This window comes from Lepus europaeus, chromosome 11 (assembly GCF_033115175.1).
Source record: "Lepus europaeus isolate LE1 chromosome 11, mLepTim1.pri, whole genome shotgun sequence".
Lineage (NCBI taxonomy): Eukaryota > Metazoa > Chordata > Mammalia > Lagomorpha > Leporidae > Lepus > Lepus europaeus.
This window is the reverse complement of record NC_084837.1, coordinates 49,150,545-49,172,155: the sequence shown is the minus strand read 5'-3', so window position 1 is coordinate 49,172,155 and position 21,611 is coordinate 49,150,545.

Genomic DNA, 21,611 nt, shown 5'->3' with positions numbered 1-21,611 from the left:
TGATGTCTGTTAGTTCTATGTGCTTCCTGTACTTCGATGTCCCTTTCTTTCTCTATTTTTGGGGAATTTGCTCTAATTATTTCATTAAATAGGTTTTCTAGTCCATTATCTTTCCACACCTTCAGAAACTCCTTAGACTCATACACTGGGTCATTTGATAGTATCCCATAGATTTCCAACTCTTTTTTTAAGTTTTCTATTTTCTTCATGGTTTTTCTTTTGTCTGACTGTAATATTCCCAAATATTTGTCTTCTAGTTTGGATATTCTTTCTTCTGCCTTGCTGAGTCTGCTGTGAAGGCTTTCCACTGCTATTTATTTGGCCTATTGAATTCTTCATTTCTAATATTTCATTTTGATTTTTTAAAAAATTTTAATTTCACTGCAAAGATTTTTATTCATGTCTTGTATGGTTTTCTTTCATTTGTGAATTTGCTCTTGATTGCTTTTGAGTAATCCTGTAATTTTTTGAATTCCATATCTGACATTTCCTCAACCCATCTTCACATTCTAATATTGAAATGTTCATGTGTTCCTTTGGCAGGGGGATCATGGTGTCTTCCTTATTCTTGTTTCTTGAATTTCTGGACTTCTAGGCATCTGTCGACGTTTCTCTTTTTTTGTTCTCATGGCTCTTTTCTTCGGGCTATGATTCTGTGCCTCAGTGGAATGTGTGCTTTTTTCAGGGAATGCCAAGAGGTGTGCAGTGGGTGTGGCCAGGAAGCACTAGTTGATGCTCTAGGGTGGGGTGAGTTTCCAGGGTAACAACTATGTTGGGTGTGGTAGAACTCAATACCCAGCTACACCCTACACCTTCTCATGTAACCACTGATTCCCCAAGGACTCAGCACACAAGGCTGCCACAGTCACTGGGTCCAGATGTTTCTTCCTGCTCTGCCAGACTGTCCATCAATAAAGAGGCAGAGCTGCCTGGCCATTTTGACTCTGGGAGACAGCAGGTGTGAGTGACCTACTGTACCGTGTAGCTTCCCAGCCACTTCCAGCCAGCTTCAAAGATGGTGGGGACACAGACCTGTTCCCTCTGCAAGAATCTTGATCACACATGCACACCAGAGCCACTGGCTGAACGCTGCTGCCTGTTTGCCACTGGCACTGTAAATCAGGCATTCTGTCTCAGCCAACTGCAGTGTGTGGGTTTGGAGACTTCTGAAGCTGTTGCTGTTCGAATCTAAAATGGCACCTGTCTTCTCTTAGCCAAGCAATAGGTGCTGTTCTGGGGCAATGAGGGGTGGAATCAAACATCCCACTCAACTTCTACTGGGTCCATGGGCAACTGCCAGCCCCTAGGGCTCAAGTCCGGACCCACAGCATGTTCCCCCTTTGGCTCTGTCACCATAGGTCACTGCAGCTGGCCTCAGCTCCATCTCCAAACTGTTGCCTGCTCCGGCTTTCCAGTGCTGCAACTCTGCTCACACTTGTGCTGCGTGTTGGTACCATTGTTCACACAGGTTCGCGCCACTTTATCTCTTCCTGTGGGGCTTCCTGTGCAGTTTTTCCTCCAATTTTCCCCTGAGGGTGCACCTGCTACACTTTTCTTTTCACTGTTTATCCCTAGCCCAGCAGAACATATTGCTCCCTAGTCCCTGCTCTTTTTCTCTCGTGGTGAAGAGCTTTTATGGTTATGTCTATTTTGAGCTTGGTGTGCCTCATGTACTTGGATGTCCCTTTCTTCAAATTAGGGAAGGTCTCTGTAATTATTTCCTTGAATAAGACTTCTAATCCATTTTCTCTTTCCACACTTTCAGAAATTTCTAAGACCCATATATTAAGTTGTTTGATAGTATCACATAAATCTCCAACACTGTTTTTGATTTTTCTAACTTCTTCCTTTTTTTGGCCTGAAAAATTTGCAAATATTTGTCTTCTAGCTCAAATATTCTTTCTTCTGCCTCATCAAATCTGTTGTTAAGGCTTTCCTCTGTATTTTTTGACATATTGAATTCTTTATTTCTGGTATTTCAATTTGATTTCTCTTCATAATCTCAATCTCATGGTAAGATTTTTCTTCCATGTCATGTGTGGATTTCTTTAACTCATCAATTTGCTTCTCATTGCTTCTGAGTAATCCTATGAGTAATCTTTTGAATGCCTTTTCAGGCATTTCATCAATCTCTTAATCTTTACATTCTAATACTGAAGTGTTGTGTTCCTTATTGTTTCTTGAATTTCTGCATTTATTTTTAGGCATTTGTGGAAATACTTAGTTGGTTTTCTCCTCTTATGGGTTTTATCTCTGAACCTTGATTCTTTGACTTAGTGAGTTTCTGCTCTTTCAGTGAATACCCAGAGGTGTGTGCTGGGTGTGGCTAGGGAGCTCTCCTTAGTGGTCCAGAGTTGGGAAAGTATCCAGGGCGACACCGAAGAGTGGCATTGTTGATCTCTATTGTCAGCAGGGGTAAGGGTATGATCACCTCTGTTGGTGTAATCAGATCCTCACCTCCTTTCTTCCAAAGTGGTCAGTGCCCTGTGTTGGCCCACGCTGGGTGCAACACTTGCCTGCGCTGCCGCATGAGCCACATAAAGGATCTGTGTGGTCTTCATGTGAGTGTGGAATATAATTTAAGGAAATATTTGATTAAAATACAGAGTATAGCGAGGAATTGGACTCATTTAATCAGAGTTGGATTGGCCTGTTTAGCTAATAAGAGTATCAAAACATAATGTGACTTTGAGAGCATAAAATGATAAAGGCTGATCATTTTTGGGAATTCTGTAGGAAGAATTCTTTCTTTAGAATAAATTTAGATTCAGTGAGTTACGAGTTTTCTACCTTCCCAGTTCAATGGTTTTTACAAATAAACCACCTCTGATTTCAAAATACTCTGAATTATTTTAGAACTCTGGCTTAAAATTCTCAAAATAGTTTATTTTGAATACCAGTCTCGTTTATTAAATACTACATTTTTTCTGGAGTCATATCATGATCACTGATGATTTATTTTACATGACACATTACACTAGATATTATATAGTGACTTAGATGCTTGTATTTACCAACCTTTTGCATGTAAAACACTTAAGACGAACCTGCTGTTAGGATATAGTTGACAGCACTGAATATGGAGTTAGACAGAATTAAGTTTGAATACAGTTTCATTGTTTACTGGCATGTCACCTGGAGCAAGTTGCTTAAGCTACTGGCTGCCTAGTTTCCTGCTGGTCTTTTGAGAGGATTAATCAGACTATATTTATAAAATGCCCTAAAAATGCTCAATAAATTATTTAAGAATATTTAATGTCTTATGTTTGCTTGAAGCTTAGTTATTTGGCAAATGAATTGTGCTGTATTTTTCTCCAGTAGAATATATTCTATGTATAGTATTGATTTTTAAAGTTAGAACAAATACATCTGGCCTGAACTCATTTTCATAAAATTAAATATAATGGATGAGTGTCTGGGCTAGAGGTTAAGACACTTGTTAAGATATCCATGTCTTGGCCGGCGCTGCGGCTCACTTGGTTAATCCTCTGCCTTGCGGCGCCAGCACACCAGGTTCTAGTCCCGGTTGGGGCTCCGGATTCTGTCCCGGTTTCCCCTCTTCCAGGCCAGCTCTCTGCTATGGCCTGGGAGTGCAGCGGAGGATGGCCCAAGTGCTTGGGCCCTGCACCCGCATGGGAGACCAGGAGAAGCACCTGGCTCCTGCCTTTGGATCAGCGTGGTGCGCCGGCCGCAGTGCGCCAGCCGCGGCGGCCATTGGAGGGTGAACCAACGGCAAAGGAAGACCTTTCTTTCTGTCTCTCTCTCACTGTCCACTCTGCCTGTAAAAAAAAAAAAAAAAAAAAAAAAAAAAAAAAAAAAAAAAGATATCCATGTCTTGGCCAGTGCCGTGGCTCACTAGGCTAATCCCCCTCTGCCTGCGGCGCCGGCACACCGAGTTCTAGTCCCGGTCGGGGCGCCAGATTCTGTCCCGATTGCTCCTCTTCCAGTCCAGCTCTCTGCTGTGGCCCGGGAGGGCAGTGGAGGATGCACCTGGCTCCTGGCTTCAGATCGGTGAGGTGCGCTGGCCACACTGCGGCCGCTGGAGTGGCCATTGCGGGGTGAATCAACGGAAAAGGAAGACCTTTCTCTCTGTCTCTCTCTCTCACTGTCTAACTCTGCCTGTCAAAAAGAAAAAAAAAGATATCCATGTCCTGTATTGGAGAGCCTGGGTCCTATACCTGCTGCCAGCTCCTGATTCCAGCTTTCTTCTCATATGCAACCTGGGAGTTGGTGGTCATGGTTCAGTGGTAGGTACCTGTTCTCCAAATGGGAGACCTGGATTGAGGCCAGCTGCTGGGTTCAGCATGGCCCAGCTGGGATGTTTAGAGAGTGAGTCAGTGGGTGGGCGCTCTTTATTAAGTAAATAATTTAATATCAGGCTATTAAATAAAATGTGTTACTTGGAAACTTTAATTATCAGAAATAATTTGTTTGCATTAAATTAATTAAAAACAAATGGATTCATTTCAGTTGATTCCTTCCGTAGGGCACTTATTCTCAAGTGTATGTTCAGATGTGGAGGAGAAAGGAGCATGGTAATATGTTACCCTTTGTATGCTAGCATAAATTTCCTAGCCTAAAACCCTTTTAATGGAACCTTGCTCTCCCTTCATCTGGTCTGGCTGGTTAGAGCATCTGTAGTGGTATTGAAAGACGCACGTTGCACTCTTATGTTGCCTTCTGATTTTCATAGTTTTGAATATGCTGTTGTTTTGAACATGTATTTTTGAATATACTATTGTTCCTCTAATATTCTTTCCTGCTTTCTTGTCCTTTCAAATGAACCTCAACTTATTCAAATATTTACTCTCATATGAACCCAAAAGGTCTTTTGTGTAAATCTTTTGAAAAGTTTATCATCTATGGATGGTAACACATCGAGCACATTAGAAGCACCTGTATTTTCTTTAGGATATAATCATAGTATTAAACATTATAGCTTGGGAGAAATTCAAAAGCATCCTACATGCCTCATTGATTTCCCAGGCACTTGTCACAAATTATAACAAGTAAGGTCTTCTATTAGAGAAAAACAACTACGTGACATATTTAAAGTGTGATTTATAGTCTAACAGATGCCCAAATCAAGGAGGATGGGAAATCTGGCAGCCATGGGTGAATTTTATTGATGTCAAAAGACATATGGATCATTTGGAGCTTAAAAATATTCCCTGAGTTAGGACCGATTTAGCTGACTGATCAATAGGAAAAAACTGAGTGAAACTGATCCCTAATAAAGGATTTCGTGGTCTTCAAATTGATTTAATAGTTTAGAATATCACTGTCCTAACAGGTTAGAGCTGCTTCCTCCTCTTTTATTTTCCAAAAGACATTTCTTTCTGGGAGGGGTTAAAGGGGCTGTGATACTTCTCATTAAAGGTTTGTTGCTTGGTTGTCAAAATTTGATAGTGTGACCTCATTTCTAGAAAGAAGAGTAATGATAAATTTTTCTTTTGCATGACTATTTCTTTTTGTGTATTTATGTAACTGCCTGAGGTTAAATATAGACTTAGAGCTTTTGTACTTAAAATAGACTATTTTTGGCATGTGCATTTAAATACCAGACGCTATTTTAAATGCTGTGTATATGTGTGTCCTATTATTTCCTCCCTATCAACCATACAAATTAGAAGTTATTAGCTCCTCTTTGAGGGTGAGGAAATTGAAGGATAGACTGATTAAAACAGCTTACCCGATTCACGAGTCTCGGGTTTGTAGGGTGGCTTCAACGTTTGTAGTTCTCTGAATTTTAACAATTTTCTGGACTTTAATGCTTGTTATAAACATTTGTTAGCTCACTCATATGTAGATTGATAGGTCTATCTCTACCCCATGTCTGTAAAAATTAAGCTCTGCCCTTGTGCCAGCCATTTGGTCCTTCATATGATTTTGGTTTATACTTGACACTGTTGTCATTTGAAGATTGCAGATTGAATGGGAAGACTTCTTTTCCTTAAAGTTTCAATCTGAAGTATAATAAATAGTTTATTTAGATATGGACATAATCTTAGGGCAGCATATATGAAACCAGAATTTTTTTTTACAGAGGAATTTACTTTAATGGAATTTGCTCATTATCACACTAATGACAACCACCAGATCATCACACATATTTAATAAATGTCAACTGACTTTACTGTCTCTTTTAGGTTTAGGGACACATGAAACCATACTCATTTCAAAGGCGGAGTGGGAGGGAGAGAGGGAGAGGAAAGGGGAGGAGAGGGGGTGGTAGGGAGGGAGAAAATGAATGAATGAATCAATTTCCTATCTACTGGTTTACTAATCAAATGACTACAACAGCTAGAGCTGGGTGAGGCTGAATCTGGGACCTTCAGAACTCAGTCAAGATCTCTCACATAGATAGGTGTCAGGGACCAATTACTTGAACTATCACCTGCTGCCTTCCAGGGTGTTCACTAACAAGCTGAAACTAAGAGTAGAGCCAGGCATCAAACCTGGGCACTCCAATCTGTGATGCCGTTGTGTCCCCATCAGTGGCTTAACCACTATACCAAATGCCTGCCTACAAATTGTATTTAAATAGAGGATTTGTGTTCCACTGCAAGAACTCTGAGCCATAACCTCAACAGAACTCGGTAACTTCCAGAGGAAACTTGCGTGTTTTATGAAAATTGTTCATTTGTCTGCAGTTGGACAGCCTGTTACCGCATTAGGTTCAGGATGGGAATGGAGTTTATGATTGGAATCAATATGCCTAACATTTCTAAAATTGAAATTCCATATAAGCCAAGCTGATTTATCACTAGTCTATTATTCAGCAAGGCAACCCCAGCATCAGTGCCATCTAGGAATTTATGGAACCAGTTACTCTTCAGAGATTATTGTTTTAAACTGTGTGCTTTGTAGCAATATTGGGGAATAATTTGTAAGTGCACATAAATGTGGTAGTACATGTAAGTCAGAGGGGGGATGTTTCGGTCTGAAGAGAGCACATTCTAATAAAAAGGTCTACAATATAAACTTGAGATTCAACAAGAAGATTGGGAGATCAAAGATGACAGCTAATTGTCTAGAACATTATGAGGGTATGAAGGCAGGAACAAAACAGAAAAATCTTTGGAAAAGGTTTGATAAGCCATATGGGGAGAAATAACAATAAAAAAAAAAGGTAAAATGGTGTATTGCAGCCCTAGCTGAAATCTGAGCACCTCTTGAGGATCTATTGAAAATACTAATCAATCTAAGGCCCGCCCTGAGTCCAGTCTTTGAAGCTCCCAGATGATTCAGTGTTCATCCTGGTTCAAAACCACATGAAATAATGCAGTGAAGGCCACTTGCAAGATTTTACCTTTGAAAGATCAAAATATGGATCATATGTAGAATTTATATAAAATCTTATCTTTGTAAAACCTCAATCTTTATTTCTTTTGGGATTTTTAGGAAGTAATCTAACTTCCTCGAATAAAAAGAACTCCCCCAATGGGTTGTCTTTGAGCGATTATTTTGCACCCTTTTATATTTTATTAGGATGGTATATTCCTTACAGTTCATTTGACCTTTTTTCACTCATAATACCGATGAGAGAAAATAAAGATAAATAGTATTCTCATTTTAGACATAATTTTCAGAAAACTAACTTAATGTGATGTTGATTTGAATGGCATACCTTATACTTTTTATTCTTAAGAAATAAAATCTCTAATGTTTCTGTGATCTGAAATATTTTATGTACATATGAAATAATTTTCCATGTGATGTCCAGATCCATAAAATGTACAACAATGATCCCTAAACTGTGGATCTGGGGAGATGCTAATGTGCTAATATAAAGTCATCAATTACAACAAATGCACCGCTTTGGTCTGAGAATATATAGGGACAACAGGGTATATGACAATACTCTGGACTTATATTCAGTTTTTCTGTGAACCGAAAACTGCTCTAAAAAGTAGAGTTACTTTGTTTAAGAATACTTCTTTAATCTTCCTCCCTCAGGTATTTAAAAAGTAGAAGCTGAGGCTATTGGTTTTCTGAACTAATTTATAGTTGGTTGTAGGAATAATGGCCAAAAGTACTTTATTAATTTCTGTAGCAAATTACCAACAAACTTGGTGATTTAAAATAGCAGAAATTTGGAGTCAGCGTTGTAGCATAATGGATAAAGCTGCCCACTGCAGTGCCTGCATTCCCAACATGAGTGCTGGTTCGAGTCCTGGCTACTCCACTTCTAATCCACCTCTGCTGTGGCCTGGGAAAGCAGTGGAGGGTGGCCCAGGCCCTTGAGCCCCTGCACCCCCGTGGGAGACCTGAAGGAAGCTCCTGGCTTCGGATTGGCACAGCTCCATCCATTGTGGCCATCTGGGGAGTGAACCAGTAGGTGGAAGACCTCTCTGCCTCTGCCTCTCTGTATTTCTGCCTTTCAAGAAAAAAATATAAATCTTTAAAAAAAAATGGCAGAAGTTTATTCTCACACAGTCTGGAGGTCAGAAGTCCAAATCAGTGTCACTGGGCTGAAGTAGGTGTGAAGCAGGGAGATGTTCCCTTTGCAGGCTTTAGGGAAACATCCATTCTTCTTTCAGTTCCTGGTGGCTGCTGATATTACTAACCTGTGGCAAGGTCACTGCATTCTCACTCCGTAGCCACCTCGTGTGTGTAAGTCTCCATTACCCTATTGGAAAGATACATAGGACTGTACTTAAGACGGTCATGGATAATCCAAGGGAATTCCCCACCTCGAGAACCTTAATTTACTCACATTTGCAAATATAGTGCCTCCCTTTTTGCCATATGAGGTAACGTTGACAGGATCCAGGGATTAGGAGATGTCTTTATTGGGGGTGGGGGGTAGGCATTTGCCTGCCAGGTAGCAGGTTGGGTTGAAGGGAATGGCCTTAGGAAAGTTTACTTTAAATGTGGTCCAGGTCAGAACACCACCTAGAATCCTTTTGTTATTCCCTGAAGCATCGATGGACAGCATTGGTTCTTGCACTCTCCTTACCTGTTGCCTCTCACTCTTGAAATGGGGACTTTCCATGTGTCGTCCTGCATCTACAATGACAGCTTCTGAGGGAAGTATTATATCTTATCAATGCTTATCCTCTGCTTGCTTCCTAGCAACATGGGATTTCCATAAAAATATGTGTTGCCTTAATTCAGTAGCAATATTCCCAGTCTTACCCTGCACTACATAATGGAAAAGGTTGATCTTGAGGTGTTCCTGTATGTATGATAACCAGTATAATAGCAAAAGTTCCAGCTTTGTAGGAAACAAAGTATTTCCTTTATAGAGTAGCTGCAAATTAAATTTAATGCAAACTCTAAGAACTTAGCCAGCCCAGCAGTTGCTGATTGGCAGTCTTGGTCAGTCCATTGCTTCTTGAATGCAGCCAGTAAAATTCATCAAAATAAGACTTGTGTTGCCAGAAGTCATGTAAAAAATACACAGAAGCAGTGACCTCTAAGCTTATTTTAAGTTACTAAAGTGTGATCTGAAAATATGTGAAGCTGAGGAAACTGGACAACTTTTAAAAGACTTAGGGAGTTTTTTGGTTTTTTTTTTTCAGCATGAGTAAGTCTGACCCTTGGTTCCAGAACTATTTCCAGTACATCAGAGACATGTGGGTGAGCTCGAATAATTCTCATTTTCTCCCTCCACACACTCCTCTCCATCCTCCCCTAATAGCCATTAGGAATTGACTGCTTTTGATCCTGCAGAATGTGGTAACTTACTGAGTGTGCTTCAGAACAAAAACTCAAAAAAGCAATTGCACATATGAATCTGTAGCAAATCCAGATTCATGAATTAGCTTTAAGGTTGCATCTGTCAACTCTGCTTCCTTCTGATCTAACCTTGGATACCAGCAGAATGTTTGAAGATTAGCAACACTAGGCCATTTCTAGGATTGAATCCTGCAATGGAGTAAGAAAATTTATGATGAAGTATAGAACAAATGGCATTGGGTGTTCTTTTTCTATTGGCATTGATGTTTTTTTCATTGTTTTTAGCAGTGGGTTCCAATTCTGAAAGAGAACCTGAAAGTCTTCATGTCTGTGGATCACACAGCTATAGCAACTCATAAAGCCTCAGGCTCCTTTCAAAAATATCTGTAGAGCACCCTAGGGGATTCTCTACATGTGCAAGACCATGGTCAGGGACCACATTTTGCTGTCACTATTGTGCTGCTTTCTCTGCATCTAGAAGTTATGCTCCTTGCATAGCCCTTGTGTCAATTAATTAGATATTAATAGCAGAACATATGTGCTGCTTTCCCCTGCTGCCTCTTGGCTTTGAACAGGCTGCTGAGGGTTGGGGGATGATAAGCTACAGATATGTATGAAGACTTTGCAGGGATGTGAGGAGGGGAACATATTTTCCTTCCAATGTGGGGTTTGACTGTTTGCTCCCAACTCCTGCTGCTGTGTTTCATCATAAGACAACCTCTTCCTGATTTGGTCTCATCATTTTTGTCCTTGAAACATTCCCAGAGATAGCTCTTTGAACCAGAGCTAATGTAGTTTTTCAACCTGCCTCTAATGATCTCCTTGAAGACAAATACTTAGGAAACCAGAAACAAGGCCCTTAGGTTGTTGTTTCCTGGGCTGAGCTGGTGCCAGTGCTGAAATATGACTCCATACCTGGTAGACAATGAGGTTCAAAGTTCAGTCCTTGCTTCTCCAACCTGTATGTCAAATATAATCCCTTGAATACAACTTCCTTGTCAGCATTTTGAGGTGGAGAGCCTTATAGGAAAAGATTCAAAGTAGTGCTTTTCACTTGCAAATCCTAATCCTATTCATCTGAAAGTCTAGTTATTGGTCAGACCTCTGACAGTGCATGGCCCATTTTTTTTTCCTTGCCTCCTCCAGCAAGTAACAGATCCTCAAGAAGAAAGCTTATTGGGGAAAAAAGCTGCTTCATCAAAATATTCATGTGATTATATTAAACCAACTACTCAAGAATACTAGGATTGCCCCCTTTCTCAAAAACATGCATTTACTTTGTGTCTTTGCTCTGAATGAAACTTGCTCCAGCATAGTCTGAAATGGTGCAGAAACAAGAGTCCTGTTAGGCAAGTAGTTTGGTTCCATTTGCCACCTTCTCAGTTACTTGAGCAAGTCCATTTTGAGCGCAGTCTTCTTGGCTTGGGCTGGATGATGCTTCAGGTCCCATCCAGCTTGACTACCTTGGATCAAAAGAGTTTTGAGAGTTACTTAACACATTCTCAATAGCTGTTCACTAACCTATTCTATGGAAGGTTCTAGGAAGCATCTTGTATCTTTCCTGTTCTTAACTGTTATGGGGGCTGGCATTGTGGCATAGAGGACGAGTTGGCGCCGGTTCAAGTCCTGGCTGCTCCACTTCTGATCCAGCTTCCAGCTAATGTGCCTGAGAAAGTAGAAGATGAGCCAAGTCCTTGGGCCCTTGTAGCCACATTGGTGACCTGGGAGAAGCTCCTGGCTTTGGACTGTCACAGCACTGGCCATTGCAGCCATTTGGGGAATGAACCAGCAGATGGAAGATCTCTCTGTAACTCTGCCTTTCAAATAAAATAAATCTCTTTATAAAAAGAACTGATGTGTTTAAAAAAAGTTGCATGGTTATAACCATGATCATTTCTATATATATGACTAGTTTTGTAAAGTGTCTTCACATTATCTCAAACAGCCTGCTTAGGGTGTCTTATATAGGAGAAAGCTAAGGCTCAGAAAATTAAGATGCTTATTCATGCCCTTCAAGCTGGTAACTGAGCTGGGACTGGAACCCACTTTATCCTCATTTGAAGTCTGACCTTGTTTTCACTGTAATAAAATGGACAGTACAAGCCAGAAGGTATTAACACAATTCAAATGGTGTACACCTTGGCTTATATATGTCTCCTGCAAAGGAGGTATTGAAGGTGAAAGTACAATCACTGATACATCCTTCGTTTTAATGAACTAGACTTTAAAATAGTGCTGTTCATTTTCCCATTTTTAGCTGGATTCGCTCCTTCCCCTACTGCCGTATGCCATTTTCTCCCTTTGATGCTCTTTAGAGAGGGTGTTGATACCTTGAAAATGCATGGATAGATTTCTACATTTTAGGGATCATTGCTGTAAGAAATCTATAGCACTTTTTTTTGTAGTTGACAGTGAACCCTAGGAAAGATATAAAATCAAATGGGCTAGAGTACTCTTTAAATCCCATAAAAGACCATTTTGCATGATCTCTCCTAAATGGTGTAAGATTATAAGCTACTAGAGGGCAGAAATTAATGAAAAAATTATTTTTCCTGTTTTTCTTATTAGAACTGATGACTCCTTTTCTAAAACAATCCTTTATTCTGTAGCTGTTTTGTTTATTTTAATTGAAATAAATTTTACCAAATGCAGGACAGTATCATTTGAGTTCTAGAGAAGTGTTTAAAACATTGGGAATGGAAAAGGAGAGAAAAGAACAATAGAGAGACCAATTAATTTCTTCTCTGTGAACTCCCTGTGAACCTTCTACAATTAGAAGAGCAAATTGTACTCAAAACTCCATTGTCCAGAAAGGAACCTTTGTTTAAAGAACTAATGCAAATTCCAACACTTCAGCTTATTGAATTTAGTTCTATGGCTTGTGGCCAAAAATTTAATGAGGACTGAAATGGCTGATATCTCCCACCATTCAACTCTGTACCACTGGGACTGTAGTTGGTGAGAGAAAGAGTTGTCTTAAAGTTCAAAACAGAGCTAATATATTCTCTCTATTTGCAACTTTCATCAACATGAAGTCACCTTCACAACATGACTTGTAGCAGGATTGTGTCCTCATTTGCCATTTTTAGCTGGAATTTTGAGTAAAAATAAGGGAAAATAAATCATTCTGTCCTTTTCTTGCTCCTTTTACCCTCCAGAGCTGGGGAGACCTTTCACATTGCAGAGTGAACAGGCATGAGAACAAAGGAGAAAGAACTTTTTAGTAGTTTGCAAAGTTCACTTGAGTGATCTGCTTTAGTGTTAAAAGGGTAAACATAGAATTCTTAGTCTCATTGACTGTCACTCGTTAGAGCGATTCTGAGTGAGCCAAACCAAGACAGATGAAAAATGATAAGGCAGGGGTCACACAGTGCATGGATCTCTCTCTCTCTCTCTCTCTCTCTGGCTGTCTCTATGTAAACATCAGAATGCTTTCAATTTCTTTTTCATGTCTTTACTATTTACTGAAAATTCAATTAGTATATTATAATGACAAGCCTAGGACATCTGAAAGAGAAGATTTGACTCCCAGTCCTTTTCATGTGAAATAGAGCAGTATCTATTGAGAGAAAATTATGCTTATGTGTGGATGTGTGGATGTGTGCACATTGTGTGTATATATATATATTTGTGTTTACATCCTTTGCTTTGGAAATATTGACAAATGTCTTGAGACTATTAAACTATTACATTTTTCAGGATCAAAATTGAATAGGAGTATTAGCAATCGACATCAAATTCATGATTTTTTTAAAACATAAGAAGCAGCAGGAAACGGCCTTCCTTGTTCAGAAAGGGATGAGATAAAGCACTTGGCATCAGATACAAATAAGAGATAGAAGTGGACATTTGGTCTAGTAGTTATGAAGTTGATTGGAACATTAACATCCCATGTTCATGTGCATGTGTTTGAGTCCTGGCTGTGTTCCTGGTCCCAGCTTCTTGCTAATACATACTCTCATAGGCAGCAGGTGATGGCTCAGATAGTTGGGTTCCTGCCACCTACACTGGAGTTCCATATTGAGCTTCTGGCTTCTAGCTTGAGCCTGGCCCAGTCACAGCTATAATGGCCATTTGGGCAGTAAATCAGTGGATGGGAGCTTGCTCGCTCTCCCTTTCTCTCTTTCTCATAAACAAACATTTTTAAAAATAGAAGCTAAACCAGGACTAGAATGTTCTTTGGAATTTTCTAGCTTTTTGTCTAGAGTTGTAATTTTCATGCTAAGCATAAAACAGTGACTCTAGGCAAATTAACGCCAGCTGTTAATCTGAGTTGAAATTCTACAGATCATGGCTCCATTATTCACATGTCAAATACCTGAACCTTATGCACTGCAGCATTAACAAACAACTGTAGTTCAGCTGAAATAGCCTTTAACTGTATGTTATGAGGCAGGTGAATTTAATGGGATTCTTATTTCCATAATTAGGGCTATTGAGAGTGTCACTGTAATTATGGTTACTTAAAAAGAAATCCCTTCCTAATTATCATCTGAGGGGTGTGCTCTCAGTGGATTAATGATAGTGTTACCCACTGCTGAGCTAGACTCAGGATTAAATAGACCAACATCTGCTGCTGTGACATCTACCCAATGCACTTTATGGTAATATATTAGGTCAGGCATACTGACTTATCTTTAAAAGCTATGTTTCTTTCAATTAGCTGGAAAGTTTTAGCAGAAGTGGACTTAATGCCTGAGTTAGTAAGGATATTCTTTTAATTTTTTACTTTATTTGCAAGTAGAGATGCAATTTGTATGAATGGCACAAAGTAAATGCCAAATTTTTTAAAATTTCTTTGTAGTATAATAGAATGAAATTGGCTGGAATTGGGCTAATTTTTTAAACTTTTAATTTTCATTGTGGAAAATATGCATAAATCAAGAGAAGATAGAAATTCTGGTGGTGGTGGAATGTTGCCTATTTCCTTTAAATTGCAGATTGAGTCCTTGAAGCAGTGAGGTGAATAATCTCTGAATATAGGTGCTATGGCTCATAAGATCAGATGGCAGTTTTGAGAGATTGGGCAGCATCTATCCATAAAATCATTCTGATAATATGCAGATCTATTTTGTTAGGTTACAAAGGGACAGAAAGTACTCACTATTTTTAAATTATTTGATTCATAAATGATTATGCTCTTTCCATTGAGCCAAGCCCAGACTAGAAAGAACTGAACATTGTGAAGAAGCTGGTAGCTGTCATGAGAATTTCCACCTAAAAAATGTGTTTTTCCAATATGAGTTTATTATTATATGACTGGTCCAGTATCCCCTTGAAGTTTTACAAGAGATGTTCTATCTTGTGGAAAAGTAGTGAGCTAATAGAACTCTGGTGGGGTTTTCTGGCCCAGCATGGAAGGAGTTGTACAGTTGCCACTTTTTTCCTAACAACAGGTGAAAAGCTTAACAAACTGAAAAATCAGCAGCTATTTTTTGATTCATCAGAAGTCATGTTGCAGGGATAGAGGCTTCTCCCCAACCTGGAGAAAGATATCCAGGTGGATACAGAGCATCAGGATTCACCAAGGAAGAGGCTCACAAATAGAAACCTCCTCCAGAGCCTGTGTCAGAGCAGGAAAATCTGAATTGTAATTAGCTTTTTACTGGAGGCCCATTCTGACCAAGTCATAGGAGGGACCACACACTTGTGTGAATTTTACTCCTAGGAGCTCAGTCAGGTCCCCACAGTGAATACTGAAGAAACCACAGCAACGGGAAGGGAAATGGAATCATTCTGAAATACATTCAAGCGCTCTGCTGCTCTTAACTGCAGCCTGTGCTAGCAGACTGCCCCCTGGAAGTGTAGCTTGCTAAGGTTTTATTAGAGCCTGGTTTGGTTCAGAGAAACACCCAACTCCAGCTCCCTGTAGCCATTCTTAGTTCCCTAAGTGGGGGAAAATATAGAAGCATGGGGAAGTTCATAATCCAGGGTCACAGGCTCACTGAAAGACTAAGCCCTAATCCCTTCTACCCATACCACTCACTAAATGCATATTATTGGCATTCCTTTTAGTCAGTCAGTACAACATGTCTAGATTTCAACACAATTGGAATGCAAATGAAAGGGAAATGTTATTTAGAGATTAAGCAGTCATCCAAACCAATGTCAAATACAGCAGGGATCCATTTTGTTAGGTTACAAAGGGACAGAAAATACTCACTATTTTTAAATTGTTTCATAAATGATTATGCTGTTTCCAATGAGCCAAGCCCAGACTAGAAGGAACTGAGCATTGTGAAGAAGCTGGTCAGTTGTCATGAGAATTTCCACCTAAAAAATGTGTTTTTCCAATGTGAGTTTATTATTACATGACTGGTCCAATGTCCTCTTGAGAAATTTTACAAGAGATGTTATATCTCTTGTAAATTAAAAGTTTAAAAAATTAACCCAATTCCAGCCAATTTCATTCTATTATACTACAAAGAAATTGAAAAAAATATTTGGCATTTACTTTGTGCCATTCATACAAATTGCGTTTCTACTTGCAAATAAAGTAAAAAATTAAAAGAATTTCCTTACTAACTCAGGCATTAAGTCCACTTCTGCTAAAACTTTCCAGCTAATTGAAAGAAACATAGCTTTTAAAGATAAGTCAGTAGGCCTGACAAATACAGTTGGAGTTATAAGATCTGGAATTTAAAACAACTATGATTAATATGGAAATTAGTATAATATGGAAAAAAGTATACCATGTGCAAAAGCAGCTGGGCAACATAAGCAGAAAGATGGAAATTCTAATAAGGAATCAAAAAAAAATGCTAGAGATAAAAAATCACTAACAGAAGTAAAGAATGCCTTTGATGGGCTCTTGAGTAGATTGGCTATTGCTGAAGAAAGAATCGCTGACCTTGAGGCTAGGACAATAGAAACTTGTACTTCTTCCTTTCCAATCTGCCCTTAGCTGACATTGGTTTCATCCTTGCAGTCCCAAAGGTGATTGTGAATGTTCAAACTCACAGCAGATTCAGTTCATGTATGAATTTCCTGACACAAATATTTTCAGTTGTGTTTGGATGTTTGGACAATCTGCTCTTTACTGTGATGACTTGTGACTGTTTTGTGGCTGTTATCTCCTGTACTACCTGATAATCATAAATACCACCTTTGTGGCCTCCTGATTCTGGTGTAGTTTTTCACTGGTCTTTTGAAATTTCAACTGCACAGTTTGATGGCGTCACTATGTATCTTCACAAATATAGAAGCTCTTGGTTTCTTCTGAAACCCTTCTCAGTTTGAGACACTTCTCAATCTTTCTTGTTCTGATGCCACAAATAACAAATTAATGCATTTTATTAGTATCATCGTTCTTGGGGTTCTGTTCTCAGGAATTTTACTCTTATACTCAAAGTGAGTCCTCTGTATTGAGAATTCCATCAATAGGTAGGAAGTACAAATCCTTCGCCATCCGTGACTATCATTGGTCAGTTACTTATTTTTTGTATGAAACAGGCTTTGGGGTGTGCCATACTTTGATTGCATAACCATTCCCCAGAAACAGTGTGGTGACCTCAGTAGTATATACATGGTCACCCTGGTGCTGAGCCCTTTAATTTATATCCTTAGAAATAGAGATATGAAGAATGTTCTTTAGTGGTTTCCTGTAGAATAGCCTCAGGTCAATACTTGTGCCATCATTTTTGGAGTATGGGTTTGAAAAGGTAGCAAAACAGAATATCTGGAGTCATATAACCTATCTTTTTGGTTCCTTAATTTTGGTATCTCTTATGGTTTGAAATCCTCTTGCTGTTTGGTATGTGAATATTGCTGCTTGTTTTATCTTTAATGAGATGAATAAAGTATTTGGGAATCACATCTACATTATGATCACTAGATGATTGTATTCTATTATAGCCATTGAGCTTTCTTTATTATCTTTAACCTAGGCATCTTGGAGAAATGAAAAAAAATCTCTATACAACTACCTACCTACCTATCTCTCTATCTAAAATTCTCTCGTTCCCCTTCTCTCAGGCTATTTTTATAAGACCTATTTTAGGTTTACAGTCAAATTCATAGGAAGGTACAGAGGATTTCTTATGTATTCGCTAACTCCACCCATGCATAGCCTCCTTCATTTTAAACATCCTCTACCAGAGTGGTACATTTGCCACATTGATGAACCTACATTGGCACATCATGATAATGCAGAGTCCATAGTATACTATACCCAGGGTTTACTCTTGGTGTTGTGTCCTCTGTGGGCTTGGAGAAATGCATAATGTACGTGTGTTCAAAATCCTCTGTCCTTCAATTATTTCTTACCTCTTTCATTCAACATCTTTTACTGTCTCCATAAATTTAGCTTTTCTGGAATGTGATAAAATTAGACTTACATAGTTGATATAGTTAGTTGTACGTAGTAATTGATCAGCCACTGAGTAAACAGTCCGCTACTGAGGGGAATGGTTTGAAGTAGGGCAGATGTTGAAGGGGGCTGGTGCCGCGGCTCAATAAGCTAATCCTCCGCCTGCGGCGCTGGCACACCAGGTTCTAGTCCTGGTCGGGGTGCCAGATTCTGTCCCGGGTGCTCCTCTTCCAGTCCAGCTCTCTGCTGTGGCCCAGGAGTGCAGTGGAGGATGGCCCAAGTCCTTGGGCCCTGCACCCACATGGGAGACCGGGAGAAGCACCTGGCTCCTGGCTTTGGATCAGTGCGGTGCACCAGTCGCAGCGGCCGTTAGGGGGTGAACCAACGGAAAAGGAAGACCTTTCTCTCTGTCTCTCTCTCTCACTGTCCACTCTGCCTGTCAGAAAAAAAAAAAAAAAAGATGTTGAAGGGAAGCAATTGTTTATATGTACAATCCTTGGGAAAATGGCTAGTGGTCAATAGAAACATAAATTTCAATAAGATTAGGGTATGTGTATAATTTCTGGGCAGTGGTGGTCCTTTCATTATGAGGAGAACAGTATGTTGGTTCAAGGGCATTTCCTCAGGTTTTGGTGGGATCTTGGTTAGTTGTTAAGGCAAAAGAATTGGCTCTGGTTGCAGAGAAGGGAGTAGATGAAACTTAAGGAGGTTTCAAATGTCTTGTATTCCCACAAGCCCACATTGCTAGAGTTGAGGAAAAGATACAAATCTTGGGATTCAAAGTCCCTAATGTGATTGTAAACATTTTTTCCCATTAGTTTAGAGACACGGCAAGACTGACATGGTATCTGAAGTTTCTTTTTTAACTTTTATTTAATAAATATAAATTTCCAAAGTACAGCTTATGGATTACAGTGGCTTCCCCCTCCCCCCCATATAACTTCCCTCCCACCTGCAACCCTCCCATCTCCCGCTCCCTCTCCCATTCCATTCACATCAAGATTCATTTTGAAGTATCTTTATATACAGAAGATCAATTTAGTATATATTAAGTAAAGATTTCAACAGTTTGCACCCACACAGAAACACAAAGTGAAAAATACTGTTTGAGAACTAGTTATAGTATTAATTCACATTGTTCTTGTTACTTGGTGCTGGGCATCATTGGAATTGAGAGTGATTGACAAATGCAGAGAAAATAATATTATCTGCCATCTGTTAAGTACCTACCTTTAGTTACTATGGATGTTTTAAATCTCATAACAAAACTTAGAGATGTTCCATGCTCTCATTGGAGGGTTCAAAGATAAAGTCATCCAGAATTTTGCCTGTTGCACAAGCAGGGCTAATATCTGGTGTAGTTTTTTATTGGTCTTTTGAAATTCAACTGCATGGTTTGATGGTGTCATGATGTATCTTTTGCACAAATGTAGAATGTCTTCCCCATGAAGAATCTGCTCAATCCTCAACACATTACCCACTGCAGATATCCCTATATTTGATGTCTAAGCAAAACATGGAGTTGATAACTAGTGGTATAGTAGCAGGCAGATTCCATAATTGCATTAAAGCAGCTCAAACTTGAAAATTAAGAAATAACCAGTGTCTAAATTGTAGTTATTAATAACTGGTCATGTAACTCACATTCCTAGAAGTGAAAGGCCTTTGGTAAACTGAGTTGAAGAACATGTCAGGTTTGAGATCATGAGAGCCCTCTTTTTCTCAAATTTAATTTAATTCTTAGAATACAAACACTGGAGTTACTGCTTAGACTGTCATATTTAAAACTAGAGAAGATGCAAATACATGTTGCCAGCTTCAGGCTGTTAATAGCAGGACTATTTGGCTACTTCTCACAGATGGATGAAAGAGAGCTATCTACCTTTTAATACTCGCCTGAGAAGGGACATGAAACTTGAGTGGATGGTTTTTCTTCCCAGTGGCCCAATATACAAACCAGAGGAGAAAAGAAAACTGTTTATGGCTTTGGTCATTGGGTAATGCAACAGAAACCCTGTATAAATTGTTATACTGATGGTAATTGGGTTTCATTTATGTGATACCACTAAAGATGGCAACACAACCTTGGAAATATAGCTCATTAGCTTGATTAGTAGGAAGCTTATTTTCTCTACTTGGTTTTGTTCTTGTGGGACCTTGATGAATCACTGAACTTCTCCATGTGCTTGCTTTTCCATGGTAGCTATGCAACTGTTTACTACTAGGTGTTAGGATGTGATTACTTTACATCCAAATTATTTTGCCAGTGGTAAATGAGCTCGTGGTGAGCTTGGAATATGCCATTTTGGTGACCCTGGTCAAGGTGTTTGAATCATGCAGGGCTGTTAGAAGAAAGGAGAGGGATATTATTTCGTTATTTAATTAGGCAATAAAATAATTCAATTCTTTCAACAGATAAGTTACCCTCATACAAATAAATATTTCTCAACATCGTTTAACTGGTTTTTCAATTGTTGAATAAGTTTGTTGACACTAAACAATAAACTTGATGAGCTCCATTTATTTTTTAGAACGTATTTTTATAGCTTTTTTGAATTCTTAACTCTTTATTCTATAAATAATCAAATTTCCAGAGATATCATATATTTGATTCTGAGACCTGATGATAAAAGCAATTGTAAAACTATGAATTTCTTAAATTATATCTATTAATTGCTTTGACCTTATAGAATTTTACTTTAAAGAAGAACATTCAGGTAAATAGGATATGCTTTCAGAGTCATGATCTTAAAAGGCACCTGGAACATGCAGTATGTTTGCTTTCAAAATAAGTTCAACAATTAGCAGAAATTGCGTAGACTATGTTTTCCTTACTAAATTTTTATAAATAATAATATGAACACGAGGGAAAAACAAACTCTGGATCAATTACTATTTATTCTCTGAATCAGTTTTTTGAGTCAGTTTTTTTTTTTTTTTTGGTTTGGTAAACTATTTTTTAAAATTTTATTTAAGATATACAAGTTTCATGTATTTTGTATACACAGATTTAGGAACATGGTGCTACTTCCCATCCTACCCTCCCTCCCACTCATATTCCAACCCCTCTTCCTCCTCTTTCTTCTATTCCCACTCTTAATTTTTATAAGTATCGCATTTCAGTTTATACTCATAAGGTTAACCCTACACTAAGTAAAGGGTTCAACAAATGAAATGAAGAAAAAAAAAACCTATTCAACAGTAGAGACAAAGGCTTTAAACAATCACTGAATCTCAAACTATCCATTTCACTCCAATACATTACATTTTAGGTACTCTATTAGTTATCCCAGATCAGGGAAAACATTTCTGTCTTTTCTGGAACTGGCTTATTTTACTAAGCATAATGGCTTCCATTTGCATCCATTTTGTTGCAGAAGAAAGAATTTCTTTTTTTTCCCACAGTTGAGTAGTACTCCATAGTTTATATATACTATAATTTTTTTATCCAGTCATCTGGGTTGATTGCATATCTTAGCTAGCATGAATTGAGCTGCTATAAACATGGGGGTAGTTTTTCTTCTAATAATTGTAATTTTTATTCTCATAACATTCTTTAGCTTTCTTCTGTCTTCATAAACCTCAGGAGGTGGACTTGAAAACATGGTAATTTTCATGT